The sequence below is a fragment of the Dermacentor albipictus genome, chromosome 5 (assembly GCF_038994185.2).
Source record: "Dermacentor albipictus isolate Rhodes 1998 colony chromosome 5, USDA_Dalb.pri_finalv2, whole genome shotgun sequence".
Lineage (NCBI taxonomy): Eukaryota > Metazoa > Arthropoda > Arachnida > Ixodida > Ixodidae > Dermacentor > Dermacentor albipictus.
The window spans coordinates 53,307,953-53,326,053 of record NC_091825.1 but is presented as its reverse complement, the minus strand read 5'-3'; positions in this window follow the sequence as shown (position 1 = coordinate 53,326,053).

Below are 18,101 nucleotides of genomic sequence, written 5' to 3'. Positions count from 1 at the left end.
TGGCGCGGCAAAACAGAAAAGTTATGCCCTCCCCATTTTTCAGACCGATCCATGAGCCTTTCTGTCTCTACTGCCCAGTATTCTGCAGTACTTCGATAAAGCTGCAGAGGAACCCCCAAGTATCTAGCAGGAATACTTGTCCATCGCATGTTTGCATACGCTTCCGGCGATTGCCCCCAATTTCCATGCCAAATGCCCAGAGATTTATCCCAGCTAATGGCACTTCCGGTAGCACTACAGAATGATGTAGCTTCCTTAACAGCTTCTTTAATACTGTCCTTGTCTTTGCAGATTATGGCTATGTCATCCGCATATGCCAGTATCTTTAGTTCAGTAGCATAAAAGGAATAACCATGCACCCTTGTATTTATGCGAATTTTTAAACATAAGGGTTCCAAATAAAGTGAGAAAAGAAGAGACGAACACGCACACCCTTGTTTTATACCTGACAGTACTGGAATGTTTTCACTTAAGGTGTTGTTGATTATAAGGTTTACTGCACACCCTACATGCACCACCTTGATGCCTTCAGTGATAACACTACCTACATTACAATGTTCTAAAAATAACTGTAGTATGTCATGATTACCTCTATCAAATGCTTTCTGAAGATCCAGTTGTAGCATAGCTATGTTGTCGTGAGTCATGTCACAGCATTCTAGGACAGTTCTAGCGGTGTGTATGTTTGTGTAAATTGTCCTGCCTTTGATACCACATGTCTGGTGACGTAATACGAGGTGTGTGATAACGCTCTGCAATCTCTTGGCTAGCAACTTCGTAAATATTTTGTAGTCTACATTCGTGAGACTTATAGGTTGATAGGCCTCAACAGCCAACAATTTCCTGGGATCATCCGATTTTGGAATAAGTACCAAGGTAAATATACCTAGTAGCGAAGCTTCCATAGGAGCCCATACGTTCAAAACATGGCGGTCCATCACCGGTTCATGGGGCTTAGCGCCATCTCTATGTGGTGGGAACACTTCCGGCGGAAGAAAAAATAACGTGACGCCATGTCCATTAAAAGCAGAAGTGACGTCATTTTATTTTCGAAGGTGCGAAATTTGTTTTGTTGTTCTTCCTTTGGAGCTATATATTCAAATGCCCCGCCATTCGACTTGATGGGCGTTTCAAGCTTTCAGGGTGGAAAGCCATGCAGGAAAAGGCCAGCCGTATGGTTGTCGAAATCGCATCCCTGCGCAGAACATACTTTCTTTGGAGGCCGACGAAAGCTTTAGGTGTACAGTGCTGATCCTATTGTCGGATGCCAAGTCCGTCGGCCAGCGCTGTCGCACGAAAGCAACTGCACAATTATCTGGCGGTCGTAACTCACTACTTTTGACTGAACAGATTAAGAAGCAATGAAGCTACCCGCGTCACCAAATACAGACAAACTTCGACAAGCAAGAAAGCACAAATTGTGAGGGGGGCGTATTTCAACAGGTGATACGAGTGCGCCTATCTGCCCATTTCAAGACGTGCATTGCACTGCGAGTGATAGTGGCGTCAACGCCCCCTGTAGCGATGGGCGCTGAAAAGAAATACATTTATTAATAATAATAAAATTAAACATATTTATTTAACTCATCACGAATATATAAAATTGACTAGGAATTTTATTTTCGTTGAATGAATCTAACTTTGTCTCGTTTGAATTAAAAAACGCGTTTTTCTTTCCCAATGTTTGTTCCCTCCAGACATAGTCGCGCTTCGATCGCGGCTCCCATAACCGCCCATGCTGATGTCGGTGACAATCTGTACTGAACCGCTTTTCGCCCGAAGCTTCGCGACCTATTTGAATCGACCTTCTAAGTACTACATGGCATTTTCTAAACGATAAAGGTGCTCTTTTTTGATCGTAGCACTCATTTATCACACGATGTAACGCTTGTGCCAGTTCTTCCTTGAAGCATTTGTAAATGGCAGCCCCTAGTCCATCAGGCCCAGGTGCTTTTCCGGTGCTTAGTTCATCAATGGCCTGTTTTACTTCATGCACACTAATTGGCAGTTCAAGCGTTTGTCTTACTTTATCGCCTAGCCTTGGCATGAGCGACAGAAATTCGTTTCGAAAGGCCTCTGTGTTTTTTTATTTTTGGGCTTAGTTTTTGATAGCATTCAACAAGCGCTTTCTCTATCGATTCCTTGTCACGTGTCACTTACTGCTTGCATTTTTTCTTCACCGAGTGCCTGCTTAGTAGGCGTTTCCCCTAGCCATAGTCTTTCAGCCCGTGCTCTGACGATCGCTCCACGATATTTCTTTTCATCTATCACTTCAAGCTTACTTTTAAGGTCACGTAGTTCCTTGCTAAAGTGTCCAGGGTTAGCACTCTCAACCGCAATCATATAATCTAACGTGCTCTTAGGTTCTTTTTCTTGCTGTTTTTCAATGCTGCGCCGCACGCAAGCTCGTTCAATCACCGCAATCTTTACTTCATTCTTAACCCGCCGTGGTTGCTCAGTGGCTATGGTGTTAGGCTGCTGAGCACGAGGTCGCGGGATCGAATCCCGGCCACGGCGGCCGCATTTCGATGGGGGCGAAATGCGAAAACACCCGTGTACTTAGATTTAGGTGCACGTTAAAGATCCCCAGGTGGTAAAAATTTCCGGAGTCCTCCACTACGGCGTGCCTCATAATCAGACAGTGGTTTTGGCACGTAAAACCCCATAATTAAACTTCATTCTTAAATTGCTCCCAAAGCGCTGTGAAATTGGAACATTCAACCGAACATATTTCACCTATCTTTTCCTTTACTTTTTTAACAAAGATTTCATCATACAACAGTGTATCGTTTAATTTCCACAAGTTCCAACTGAACTTGGACACTTTTGTCTTGGTTCCTAGTGTCGCTATCACCAAGCAGTGATCACTAAATGTGACGTTCTTTACTTTGTATGTAGTAATGTGTGGTATCACAACTGCCGGAACATATATGCGATCTAGTCTAGCATGACTTACACCTTGGTAGTGCGTATACTCTACGTGCTCATCACCGTCAAAAATGCAACTCACGTCGTCTAGTTCAAGTTCGTTTACAAGCGCGTTTAACTGTGTCGTACTTCTATCGCGGTAAGTCAATCTGTTGACTCTGTCTTGCGGCCTGCACACACAATTAAAGTCTCCAAATAAAATTATGTTTCTTTCGTACGTCATGCATGTTCTCAGGTTATCTATGTATTCTACACGTTCGTTAGTGTTATTCGGAGCATACGCACATATTGCACGCCAAAGGAGGCCACAAAAGTGAAAGTCGATTAATAGTAGCCTGCCATCATCACTGGACTTTACAGATTGCGCTACAATATCGGTGCATTTTCGAACAAGTATCATGCAACCCGCTGACGTGCCTCTAGCATGAGACACGCATACATTATACCTATCCCTGAAAGGTTCGACCATTCTGTCCGTTTGCTCTTCACTTTTTACTTTGGTTTCCTGCACTGCCATTATGTCAATGTCATTTTCCAACAAGAGACGGCTTAACTGGCACTGCCTCCTGCGGGATGCCAAACCCCTCGCATTCAAGGTCGCTACACAAAGGGGAACTGTCAGATTAAGAGCCATTTTCGGATTAGCAAACAGCCGGAATGATACTCACATCTGGACAGGAGTGATAGCAGAAACCAGCACAGGTCACATTCTACTTGTCCGCTAGGTAACGTCTGATACTGAGTACAGGCTGGCTGAACACACTTCGCGCCCCACTAAGGCGGGGACGATGTTGAAGTCGTCCGCCTATCAGGCGGTATCTTCGGCTTCGGTTTGAGGTCCAGTCGCTTCGTTATAGCGGTCTTCGGCGACGGCTCGCTGCTGCTCGATGGTTCGGGTGAACCTTGAGATTCGTCGGTGACCTCACGAGGCCTCTTTGCAGCTGCTTTAGCGGCTGCTGTCATTTCAACATTCTCAATGCCTTCGGTCTCGTCTTTCGCGGTCGTCACTAATGCGCTTACTAAAATCGCGTCCTTTCTCTCATTGACGTTTTGGTCGTTAGCCGGCTTCCCAACCAGCACGCTCTTTGCCTTGCCAGACTGGCTGCCGCCGGGCCCAGTGGAGTTTTCCGGAAGTGAAGACGCCTCAGAGGATGTGCGGTCTGCCGCCGGTTCTTCGGTCGTTGCTCGGGATACTGTATCGGCGTCAGCATGATCCATTATGTGTTCAGCCATCTCGTTGCCTTGGCGGGCTTGTTACCGCTGCATAGGATCGCACGCAGTCTTGTTCTTCGTGGCCGAATCGTCGGCAGAGTGCACAACGTGGTATGCGACACTCGCGCCTGATATGCCCAGTTCCATTGCACCGGAGGCATAACGGGGGCTTTCCTGGTACATGCACGAGCGCGAAGCTTTTCGCGACGCGCACCTGATGAGGCAAGTCTTCAACTGCAATTCCAGGCTTTGGCAAGTGTGTTACCAAAGGGGTGGTGGACCCTTTATCATTACATCCCTGTAATCGCCACTTTTCTCGGGTGATATGTGTAACCTTTCCGTAAGGGGTTAGCGCTGCTCGAACTTCGTCGCCGTGAACGAAATGCAACATCCAATAAAGATTCAGTCTGATGCCTTGGTTGCAGGGATCATATACGACGCAGGGCTGGTCTTTCACGTTGAATGTTTCTGCCGCAAGCATCTTTTTTCTTCGAAGCTTCATCACGGAAGGTCACCGCCCATACATGGTTCATTTGGAAGGCGCCAAGGGCCACCACTTCCGGCAGCAGTGCAAGACGCGCGAGCGCATCTCGAAAGTGCTCGACCCGATACGGCCTGGTTTTAACATCCGCGTGCAAAAATACTGAGTGCAAAACTGATGTACTGTCAACAGCAAAAGATTGCGGGATTTGCAAGCGCGTGGCAAAGCGACCCTCCTCCCCTTCTAGCGGTGAACCCCTGGTGTCGAGACCGACGCCTGCACGCATGCGCTTCCCTCCGATACTGCAAGCGTGCATGTTTCCGCGCTTCCTCTTTGCGCGCCGGCGATATCCGAATGTAGGCGCGAGGTAGCCCACTTGCGATATGCGCCGTGGTTTCGATGGTTTTTGTTTCTTTCCTATGGTTGACATAACGAGGCAATGATCGTTAAAACTAACATGTAACACTTGATGACTTGAAAATAACGATACAAAGGTTAACGGAGCATAAGCTCTGTCTAGCCTGCCATGACACTGACCTTGATAGTGCGTATACATCGTATGGCTTTCACTTGACAACACATAACCAATGTCTTCAAGCTCTTGTTGCCTTACAATCGAACTTAAAAGCAACGCACTTTTATCACAAACACTAGTCAACTTAGATTTACCTTCTGGAAAGCAAACAATTAAAATCACCCAGTAATATGATATGTCTTTCACAATTCAAGTACTGCTGAATATCACCAAAAAAGACTTCCCGTTCCCGTGCTACGTTCGGTGCATAAACACATATAGCCCTCCAAGGCATCTCTGAAAAAAAATGGAGGACGCTTAAGCTTCGCCTTCAAGAGTGAAACGCGACAGCGTTCCCGTCGACCCGCCAAGGGGTGTAAGACAATGGGCTACGGCGCAGCGACTACGCGCCCCGCATCGGACGCGGTGAGCGTCGAGCAACGCACCGTTCGGCGCGGCAACGAAATGTGCGCCTGTGCAAGCGACGCACGCCTGAGCCTTAGAAACAGTTCGTTTCTAAGGCAACACCGCATTCACTAGAGGCGCTTTTGTACCACTTTGAAGCATCGAACTCGTGGCTCCGTTGTGCACAGTCCTTCAAAGACGTTTGAGCAACGCATTGCCTCAATTCGTTGTGTCCTCCGATTACAGCACAGGACCTAGGCTCAGAGGCTTCCTGCGAGAAGTCGTATTGGCCTTTGACTTCCTACATACGCGCTTTTCACTGGATTACCTTGCATCTGTTAAACGGAAAAGACTGTACAAAGATTTACTTGACGTATCATTGCCTGTGCCTGTCTATCGTTCTATGTACCGCGTTGAATCCAGAGGAAGAACTGTGCTCAAGTGAGTGAAGCGGATGCCGATACGGTCATCCGCAAAAACCTTTTTCTTCCATTTGCACAGTGGAACGCTCCCAGTGAAGCCATGGCTAAGAGAAAGGGGAATCTTTGTGCCGTGGTCTGTAAACTGCTCAAGATGCAGGCAACCAGAGACGATTGAGCATATCTTTCTTTATTGTTCAGATGCAAAGTTCTTGTGGGACATCCTACAAAGAACGTTGAAAAAGGAATTACCGATAACACCGTACGGCATCCGCTTCTTGCCAACTGAGAACGCAGATATGCCATGTGACATGTTTATGGCAATATGTTTACATAGCCTGTGGAAAACAAGAATGGATGAGCGTCATGAGAGGCTCGTTATTCATCCTGCGAGAGTGCATTTCATTGAAAGCGCGCTATATCTGCGTGAAGCTTATAAAACGAGAACAGAACCACCCGAATGTATGCGTATATTGGATGAACTAGTGGTAATCAAGTGTTTTTAACTATTCGCAAGGGCCCAAGACGGTCATTGCGTTTACCATTATGAAGTGTATCTGTTTATACCGTATGTGTACGTCGAAGACCGGCAATAAAGAAAAAAAAACTCGTTGCTTAGTGGTAGCCTCTCCGTCTCACACTCCGGAGACCCTGGTTCGATTACCACCCAGCCCATCTTGCTAGTTGTTTTTTATTCATGAAATGCTTGCTGGCATTTATCGTTCACGGCCAACGCCGCCGACACCGACGTCACCAGCTTTTCTGCGACACGAGCTTCTAAACGCTGTCGCGTTAAAACAAAACAGGCATGATCGGAGCGGCGAGGCGCCCGCTCGGCGTCCCCGCCCCGCCGGGTCTACCACGTGGCCATGACGTTCACGCTACCGGCGCTGTCATTGGCTGCGGTCGTCCGACCGATGCGGCAGTCGCACGACAATATTCAGAAAGTTGGTCGTGCACGCTGGCTGCGCGTCATAGCCATACGTCATGGCTTTTTGTGAACACGTGACCCCTTTGTTTACACTCCCGTTTGTCCCGTCTCGTTGCTCTCTTGAACCGAAACTTCGACTGGTCGCTACAAAAAAGACTGCAAATAATTACCTGTCGCACTCCGAAGTAAATGAGGTTTCGTGCCGTGATTACTGGGTCATTAACTTCTTATTAAAGCAGAAAAAACCACGTGGATTTTTTTGTGTCAGTACTCCTTTAACAAGCTGTACAGTGATCGTCTGGCAGCTGTTCCCTCTGCCAGGCAAGTTTGATTTACTTGCAATACTAAAGGCGAAAACATTTCAAGGAGTATCATCTTTCTGTGTCGCCTGTGTCCGAGGGAGACGAAACGAAAAAAATGCTTTCTAAGCTACGACATTCAATTGGTCATTTCCTTCGTTTTTATACACTGTTAGATATGGCGCCGTTTCCTGAGGCTACTTCGAGTTCCCCAGACCACATCGAATCGCAGCACAGCTGATTGAGGAATGCAGAAGCAGGAAAGCACATTCCAGAGGAGCGCCCGAGCAAAGAAGTTCACGTGCAAACAAGTTTGTAAGCCGCCGGTAGCTATTCTCTGCTTGACTCTTCCAGAAAGCGAGGGGATAGCACGGCATTGTTGGAAGTGAAGTGGGTGCCAAACCAAGACGGCAGTAATGCGCCGTGACAGCCAGACGTGCCGGGAAGGTCCAAGCGTACCTCTTCATCACCTTTGAAGAAGAGAATTGCTACCGCTGAGGGGCCGTAGCACCGGAAGCAGGTGAACCCTCGGAAAATGGAGCATAAGCGCCCCTTCCCTTCTCCTCCTTTGAAGAAGCGCATTGCACCACTGCGAGGCAAGACCGCAGAGAGCCGCTGGGTGTGACAACGCGATACGGGCGCCAACCATTGGCTGAAAGTGGCGTCATGTGAGCGGACTCTCCGATTGGTCGAACATGACGCGACTTCCAGTGCTCGAAGGGTTTATAAGAAGCCTTCCAGAGAGACCAGAGCATTCCCTGATTCCCTGATTGACCTCTCTCGAACTTCTTGCCGCGGGCCGCAGCGTCCGAGTTGCTGCCGGCCCGTAATGACAGTACGACTGTCATTGACGTCTCACCTCTCTGTATATAATGTAAAATAAACCCTCCCAAGTTTGGTTTTCATCCCGAAGTCCGTCCTCCAACCCCTACAACACTTAATTTAACCATGCGATTCATGCCGATCCCCCACTGTGATCCCGCATGCACCACAACCACTCAGGAGAACAACAACAACGAAGCCACGTTCTAAAGGAACCAGCATCAACACTAACGAAGAAGACGAGAACGAAGGAAACCGGCCGCACAAGTGATCGTCATGGTCCGTTTTCAAAACCGTTTCAAGGAGTCGCTGGCATCCGTGTCTCCAGGAACCGTGCGCAGGATCGGGCGTGCCTGCTGCCTTCGGCTAGTGCTGCCCCTGGCAATGTGGATCCTCGTGTACGTAGTCGTGGTCCGTCACGGGAGCCTGTGCGAGCGCACCTTCCACACCACAGTTGTCGGGGTCAACATGCAGAAGCTCTGCGATCGCCTCTGCGACCCGCGCCGAGTCTGGGGCGGCGACGTCAGCGTGGACGGTTTCAAGCTGCCAGACACCCGTCACCAAACCGTTTGGAAAATGGAGGTCTCCGGCGGATCGCCCGTGGGCGGCTTGCAGCTCTTCAGCGCCACCTTCTCGGTGCGCTTCGGGGAAGGAGAACGCTGCGAGGTGCTTCGTGACGCCGTGCTATGCCTGGGCGGCACCATATTCTGCCTACGCTCGGTGGCCAACACGACGTTGGAGGCTCCCCGAGGGCGGCAGGACGCTGGCGTCAACGCGACGCAGGTCGTGCAGCTCAACATGCCGCCGAGCGTCGCTCTCTTGTTCTCCCAGCGAGCGATACGCGCTCACGAGACCATGCTCAGGAAGTCGCTTCAGGATTGACCACGTGGTGGCAAGAGGCTGTTGGGAGCCTCTGCGACCTGTTTGTGGATTTGAGAGTACATTTATTTCTGCGCGTGACAGACAAAATGTGAAGCTTCGTTTTATTCCGTAAACACTCAGACGCTGGTAATTTCAGAGGTGCCGTACAGCCGAGAGCGTTAATGGGGAGAGCGTGCGTACCCACTGTAGGATCGCGCAGTTTGTAAGGACTGAATCTCTTTGTATGGATTGATGTATTGGACATTTATGTAGCTAACCTATAATAACAGCGTTAACAGAGTCTATTTGTGTGTCGTTTACCGTTTCGTGGACTTCCTGCGTACAGAAAGATTTTTTCTCTCTCTGATATCGCACATATGCGTAGAAAAAATGAAATTATTGAATCATTTGTATGGTTCATAGAACATAGTTGCTTTCATAATATGAAGTGATTACGTTACCGAGCCTCAGAAAGGGACATGAATCATAAATTGGCATTCCTCTGCGATAATTATGCAGACCTTATTTCGCTTGACTAGAACTGTTCCCAGGTCGCAAGATAAGTTTCCCATGCCACTTCCTGAGACTGCAACCTTGAGAAGCTGCAACTCGGTGATTAGAACCTACCCGTTGTTTGCTTTAGTTGTATGCAGTGTTCCGGGATCTTTAAAGGAACATTCGTGCTCACAACTTACACGCTGTTTGCGCGCATAAATATCTTAACCTTGGGTGTAATCGCCGCTAAGTTTTAGTAGCTCACACGGTAGTCCATCATAATATCTTGCTTGTTGGCTTGTTTAATTAATTAATTAATGGAATAAATATTAGGGCTCAGCATCCCCCCAATAACCAACCTACTATAAGAGGCACCCGAAGTGGTGGTCTCTGAATTCCTTTTGACCACATGAGATTCTTTAATGTGCACCACAATGTATGTGCAGCTCAGCGTTCTTGTATGTCCACCCCCCCCCCACCCCCCTACCCCACCCCCCGATTATCAGCCGCTCTTGCCGAGAGTCGAGCCGGCCACTTCGTCGCTGAGGCACCGAAGCGGACGTTAAAGGTGTGCTAAAAGAAGGGTCCCTTAGTTATTTTTGTTCGCCCGCAAGGTCCGAAATCTTATTTTGTACTAGCTGCGCGATCAAAATTTTGTAAAAATTTTGTCACGGCATCCGACCGCATGTGAAGACACATGTTTCATGCTGAACTCTTTAATGCCTGATTTATTAGAGCGCAGCTCTTTGGCGTCCGTTCCTGGGTTTCGCGTCGGCGTTGTCGTCGGCGTTGTCGTCGGCCTCGTAACCAGCTCCGCCCCCCTTCGCTGGAGTGGGAGACGAAGGACGCGAGCCGCGAATGGCGGAGACCAATGAGAGCGGCCCCTTCAGTGACGTGCGCGCGCGATGCTGGTGTCATGCGGACCCTCCTTACGGCTCGATGCGCACTCGTGTCTGGTCTCAGCCGATCCGCTCGTTTCGTACTATCGTCTGCTCGCGCCACAGCTCTCGCCCGCGCCTGTTTGGTTCTGTTGGGTCGGTCTCGTTCGCGCTTGTTTTGGTTGTTATTGTGTGAGATTGTTTCTTAATCTGATTGTATGCGCTATGCGAATTGTATAGTACTTTCTGGAAGCCATGCGGCACCAGCGATCACACTGGAACCTTTGACGAGTCATGTATAAACGCCGGCTCGCTTGATCCGCAGATCAGATTTTCGACCATTACCGACTCTGCTACATGTCTCTCTCAAATTCTTTGCTTCAAAATATCGCGAAATGGAAACACGTATAGAGCTGCGCTCAAATTTCGCATTAGGGAGTATCGTAATCGTCGGATAAATTTTTTTACACGAGAATCAGAACTTCAAACTTCGTCGTTTATCCCTTATTGAAACAAAACTGCATTTCACTCATAATGCGATGCACTGGCGCGACAGCTGCCACACCACAATATTAGAGGCTAAAAGGGATTGAAATGTTTATTTTGGTAGCTCTTAAAGTAAAAAAAAACATTGTAAAACCTGCTCCTTCTATCTGCTTTCGAGAAGAACAAAATTTTCTTAAATGTTGTTAATATTGACGCTCAACCTTGTTCATGTCCACCCTAGTGGGCATTGCCTTCTTTCGTGTTGAGTGGCGACTCCTCGCGCTAAAGAGAAGAGATGCGGCTTCTCACTTCACTAGGTTAAGAAAAAGCCAACTAACGAATGAGTGAAATAATTATTCAATAAAACTTTATTTGGTTATTGCCTCTATACTCTGTATATAACGAAATAAAGCTTAACAACACCTGCAGACGGGCTAGATGGTGCATTGCAGATCGAGGAGAAATAAGCTCACGGGAAGACACACCCGAACGCCGAGAAAGACCCAGGACAGGCGCTAACTCACATCCATTTTATTTGCAGCCACGCCAGCAAATAAATGCAGAAAGGATTACATGCGCAGTGCATAATAACAATGGAACAACATAGTGACAAGGCAACCCAAATCATTAAAGCTACAACCCACGTTCAAAAAACTCGATTTCTGCCCTGAAGGGCTTCACAGATGTATCGCTCACACATTTATCTCCCTTTTTCCTGATATAAAAGGCTTACAATAATTCACACGCAGTCTTATGGCGACTTTTTCTTAGGATTCTTAAGTCACTCAGTCGCGGTTCACACGCTTTGCAGTTGGAGCAATGATCAGCCACATTTTTCCCACCTCCGCTAATAGCCCTCACATAATCCCCTGCCCGGTCATTAATGCAGCACCCAGTCTGTCCTATGTAAGCCATCCCACAGGTCAACGCGATCTCGTACACGATCCCCGTAGAGCAGTTACGGGAGGTGGGACAAATTACACAAAGGAACGAAAGGTGAAAGCAAAACTTAAACGAACAGCTAGCAGAACAAAACCTCTCAAACTGACATTAACAAAGAATGAATGCCGAACGATACGAGGGAAGCCATTTCGAATCATGCAATTCCGTCACAGGAAGAACAGTTCACTGGTGCATGACCAATGAGACAAGGCGATGAGGCAAGCGGCCGTGAGTTCTTCATGGCAGTAGACTTGTGGAATGAGGAAACCAAGGGGGCTGGAGCGCTGTATTGTCCAGTCCGCTGAGGAGATGCAGACGCCTTAGCAGAACTTTCGGCAGGAAGCGGCAGGAGACCGAAATGTCCTGACCAGGCTTGAATGGTGCATTGCAGATCGAGGAGAAATAAGCTCACGGGAAGACACACGCGAGCAGCCGAGAAAGACCCAAGACAGGCGCTAACTACTTATCACGTTCTGCCAACGGCTGTAGGCATTTGCAGGTCGCGGGGTGGCACTCCGTAATCTGGCAAAGCCACGAACAGGTACTGTGGTGCTAGAGTCAAAGGGAGCAGCAAAGAGGGCAACTCAGCCAGCATGAGAATGAGGGTTAGTAGGCGAATTTGCGTAAAGTTCGTTCTTTTGGCTCCAAACACGGCTTTGTGACTTTGTAAGCTCACCATTTTCAAGAAAGCATGGCTCTGTAAATCATTAAATAAACACTAATAAAATTGGTCGACACCAGGATTCAAACAATGACCTCTAGCACAGAAGCCTTATATTGAAACCATCAAGCCACGGACGCATATAACACCCTTTTTCGCGAGCTAGCCAGTGCGTTGAAATACTTGGCATGTTCCGATCCGCACTTGCACTAGAAGAAACGGACGCATCGGAAACACCACGAGTACAACACGACATTACGGACACCACTGAAAATTTAAACAAATAATATATACATATGATGTACAAATTGCTCCGACGACCATCAAGAATAAACGAGTTGAAGACTCTGCTATAGAGCATTATAGGCAGCGCCAACGTTGTACTTCAGTTTCACCCTTACAATCTAAGATATGTCACAATAATACGCTGCCTATACACTGTAGTTAACCTCACTAAGCGCGCTCAACGTCATCTGGAAGCTTCTTGACAAATGTGACCTTCCCAGGCCATCTGCAAAGAAAGCCGGCATTATATTAACCAGATTACGAGAGGTGATATACCCCTATTCTTAGACTGTTACCATTACAGTCATTTCACAAAGTTTATCAATAGAGCTTATTACCACCACCACCACTATCATTCACAGAGCGCAAGTGCACCCAGCCTGTGGCGGGCTGGACAAACTTATGCTCCGTGCCCGATTATGCAGAGTCGAATCCCGACGTAGCGTTTATCATGTACAGAATAAAATTAGCTCTGAAGGTGCTTGACTGCCTCTTGCTTTAGATACTCATTCGGTCCACAGGCGATTAGGGTATAGAATAGCCGGCCTGCACGTATAACTGCAAATGTGTAAGGTGCTGCAGTGGTAACAATTTAGATAATATCCTATCAATACTCGAAATCTACTCACGTTCCTCGGAGAGCAGAACTGTAAAGCTGTTTTCTCGCATGCACTTTTTCTCTGACTTGATAATTAAGTACTGTGTTACTGTTTCATACATTTTTACTATTGCTTTTGCTAGAACTGTGCAAAACTGCAAGCAAAATGACTAAAATTTAGACGTAATCTGGGGATAATGTACAAAAAAGAATTGGGACACATTACGGGACAGTCCATGGAATATCAAAAGGAGGAGGTATAAACTTTTATTGTACACCAACACTTTATGATTGCCGGGCATAAGCCTGCCATGAAGGGACGTCGAGGGCTTGCCTCGCCGCCACCTCACGGGCGTGCTGGATCGCCCAGGTTTGGTCGTCGAGGGCGGAGCTCCGCAGAGCCTCATGCAACCTTGACGAGAGAGTCGTGGTGTTACTCTGTGTGTACTGTGCTGGGCACTCCCACAGCATATGCGGAAGCGTAGCCGGGTGAATGCCACAGCACCGGCAGTTGGGGTATGTGTAGACGTCTGGAAATATAAGGTGGAGGCGGGCGGGTGAAGGGCACTTGTTTGTTTGTAGCAGGCACAGGGTGGTAGCCTGCGTCCGGCTGAACTTGGGGTGAGCCAGGGGAAGGTTCGGCGACTGAGGTAAAAGGCCTTAACGAGATCGGTATAAGTTTTCAGATTGTCCCTGGTGTCCAACTCATCTACAGTGACTTCAGCGCGGTTGACTAGGCCTCGCGCAATGGAGTGGGTGACCTCGTTGAGATTGGGGAGGTGTGGGTGGACAGAGCCCGCATGGGCCGGGATCCATGTTAGGGAGATCATGCTGTCTTTAGAGTGTGGTGCGTGGCCGAGGATGCGAAGAGCTTGGGGAGAAATACGGCCTTTGCTGAAGTTAGTGAGGGCTGAGCGAGTCACGCACGATGTTGTGACAGGTGGGATCTAGAGTGGCCAGGGCGATGGCCACTTCTTCAGCCGTCTCGGCAGTGGGGTTAGTGACGCTGGAGGCGTGGTGTAGGACTCCATCGCGTGTGGCGAAGGCCACAAATCGTGTGCCATGGGAATATTGGGCTGCATCAACAAATGTGACGCCAGGTAAGTGAGCAAGGGCTTTTATGATAGCTCCGGCACGAGCTTAGCGCCGGGCCCTGTTATATACAGGGTGCATGTTTCTAGGGATAGGGTCTATGTAGATCCAGCTACGGATGTCGCTCGGGATAGGTTGTTTGGGGCCCTGTTGATGATGGTAGCTGAATCCAAGCGTGGATAGAATAAAGCGTCCCCCTTCAGTAAGGGTCGGCCGTTCAAGCTGAGAGCATTGTTGGGCTTCAATGAGTTCGGAAAGGTTGTTGTGAACACCCAGTTGGTTGAAGAGTTCAGTGCTGGTGCAATGCGGGACGCCAAGTGCTTGCTTGTAGACCCCTCGTATGAGGGGTCTACAATATGCTCCCTTTTTTTTTTTCATTGGTATGGAACTGTTATCACGCTCTAGCCACCAAACATATGGCGTGTAACGAAGAAGAGTAGCCTGCACCTCAGTACCATCGCCACCGGCATGAGATCGTCGTTGCTGTCCTTGGCAGAACGCTTGTGACTGCCACCCATTCGCCTGAGTCCGTTGCTAATAAACATCGTAGCAAGTGGTGGAAGTGCTGAGGTGCTAATAAATATTTTAGCAGCTGCTTTGTTCTCTACGATGAAATAATTTCCGAGGAAAATTTATAGGGGCTGCTCACTCAACTTGTGTCCTTTCTTTATGACATTTGTTAAAGTCGGCTGGCGAACAATAGCGCCGCTTCTATGGAGAATAATGGCAAAAGCTAATGTACTCATTTTACGTCGAAGTTCTAATTCCCATTCGCTGTGGTTAGAACGCTTAAAAAATCTTTAGTTTTCTGGCTGTAATTTCTGTTAAAGAGCATAATGCTTAATTTATTTCATATTGTAACCCTGATCATGGTAATAAAGAGAAAAAAAGTTCTTCGCGAACGCGCCCGCTTATTGCTAGGCTTCCTAGTGAGTTTTTCTTTTATTTTGCAGGATTACCGGACTTTTCTGGTTAAGAATATAAGATTTCATACGTGCCTCAACCTGAAGCCCTGCTGCTTCCAACCGCGCAGTTGAACTCAGTATAAATACATACTTATCGCTGCTTGTCGAAGCCGCACAAGCGGATCTGCACCTGTGAGGCGCATATCAAGCTCGGTGGGAAATAGCTAAAAAGACTCTAAGAAACCGAAACAGATTAGGCTTTTCTTTCTCACATGGGATCAGTATATACAACATTGTGCAACTTGATAGACTATTCCATCAATAGTTCTTGAATGACTTCACATCATGTTATACTGCGTGAAGTGTAAAATATAAAGCATACACAGAAGGCACAAATTATTCAGTGATGGAATGAAAAAGCCTGATAGATTTACAGCAAACCTCTGACGTTTTGTAGATGAGTACCTGTAATGAAAACTAAAATATGTGTAACTTGAGGTTAAGCGCTAGAGAGCACATGGGACATCGGAAGGGGACGAAGACACAGCGCTACTACAAATTGAACTTTTATTGCACATGGTTGACACATATATACCATGGTACAACAGAAAAAAAAACATCTGCAGTACCAACTAGCCAACCAGTCTGTTTTTTTGTTGTTGAAAATATGCACTTGGAATGTGGTCAACCTTCGACTTTAAGACCTGTTTTGAAAGCGGATGCATGCCGTCACGAAGCATTGTAGCAGGTGCCTCAGTACATCTATTGCACATGAAATAAATGTTGTGGTTAGAAAACTTAGAAAGCCTGGACAAATTACCGGAGCAATTGTCATTTTCGGGACAGCCAATGTAAATATGGGGAATTTAGGGACAACAAAGTGGATGAACACCAAGTGCAAGCTGTTTCGCAGATGCATTTGTAGGTGGCACTAACCTCCGGTCATCTTTATGGAAACCTCCCGCAAATATCAACTCTAGCGTTTACATGTGCATCTCACGTCGTATCAGGTTGAAGTAATATTGTATAAGATTTATTCCTTTTTGTAAAATTCGAATTTCCAGTAGTACGTTTGTTACGTGTGCGCCCTTACTGCAATAATTCCGATTGGAATTGGCACTATATTGGAAATGAAAAGAAACAAAGTCTTTGTGCCCAAGTACGGAACTAGATTGTGTTGTGGGCTGTGTACAGACCATTGCGCACTCTCGAAGCCAGTCGAAGTTGGAAAGGAGGGGGAGATAGGAGTGCATCTGTGAATGGCGCTCGAGAGAGGGAATGGGCGGTGCTGCTGAAACACCGTCGTTGCCGTCGCCTCAGTCTGTTTCGAACCACCGTCATTAGCAATTCGCTCCTGGAAGAGACAGGACGTGTGTCAGTCAAGCCGGAGGAGTATGCTAGACTGAGCTGGTTGATACATCGTTAGGAATGGTACAAACAGCTCTCGGACGGGACGACGTGGGGACGACAAAGGGCTGAACTAACAACCACTGGATTATTGCGGAGAATGCAATATATACAAATCACAGGCTCAGCGCAGAAGACCAACGAAAACGCGGCACTTGCGCAGGGATAGGATTGAAATCCTCACATCCTGTGTGTCTTCAATGCAGGCTGTTACGTTTTGAAGAAATAGTTAATCTCGCAGGTATGCACGGAAACTGAGGGTACACTAACACCGGTATTTTTCTGTGATTGGCCACAAAGTGCTTCCCAAACCTCACGAGCTCCTTGCTCTTCTTATCTACATATTATTGCGCATTTATTCAACATAGGCTGGCGCAGCCACATTCTTTGCAGTACTGGTCTAAACGACTGGCTACTGACCCTGTTAGTGAGTACGCCTGCCCTCCCTGCCGGTTGTTCAAACATCGTCTTGTTTGGCCACCGTAGCAATGCTCGCACGTGAACGGGATATTATAAACTGCGTAGGTGCACTCAACAAAATGTTTTCCATTTTACTCACAGATTATTTTTCTGTGGCTTTCCTTCTTAACTTTGTGGCACAGCGCAGAGAGCTTGTCCTTTGCGCATAACAAAACACGCACGCCTGCGTGAAAGCTCATGGACACAGGGTATGGCGGTTGTGAACGAATAAGGTCCTTTATCTTGAGCGTCGCGTCCTGCTGTTCCCTTGGCCAGGTTCACCAAAAGCCTTTCTGAAACAGCCGTCAACAGAGCAATGGAATACCCAACCTGAGTGCGCCGGTGCTCTGGGTGCTTGAAGCTACTAGCCATTCGGTGGTGGCACGAGTGGGTCGGAGCTGCTTTGATGCAGGTGACTGCAGTGACACCTTTTAAGTAATTTGAGTGCGCAGACGTGAAGGGCAGAGCACTATTGTTCGAGCGAAGATTGTAAGCCCAACTTAGGTGATAAATTTCAAACACTATCTCGAGGCCTAAAGACCCTATCTTATTGCCGGAGCGATGCTCAATCGCTAGTACCAAAGGCTTCATTACCATTTCAAAGGTGTCCAAAAATTATTTTGCACACGAGAGACGACCTGTTTTGTCGGTTCTCTGAAGCACAAGGAAATAATCTACAAAGCGCAAAACTTTATTAAATCTGATCGGTAGGAGGCGACTCATGAGGCTTTTGTCAAACCGTGCCAGTAAAAGGTTGCTAAGAACAGGAGCGGTACCGGACCTAGGTCACCGAGGTCAGCTCCTGGCCTGTCAGCTTCACTTCGTTCGGTCCACGTGCTGTTTATTCTTGTCCTAATGTCGATTGAGCTCCTGAACAACGCCTTGCAATGGGGTGAACACGGTTCAAATCATGTATATGGTACCATAAAGAAGTGTGATGTTAATGCTCACGAATTTCTCTTGCATTTATCACTTAATCACCACTGAATTTTTGTATCCCTGCTGAACTTCGACATGGCAC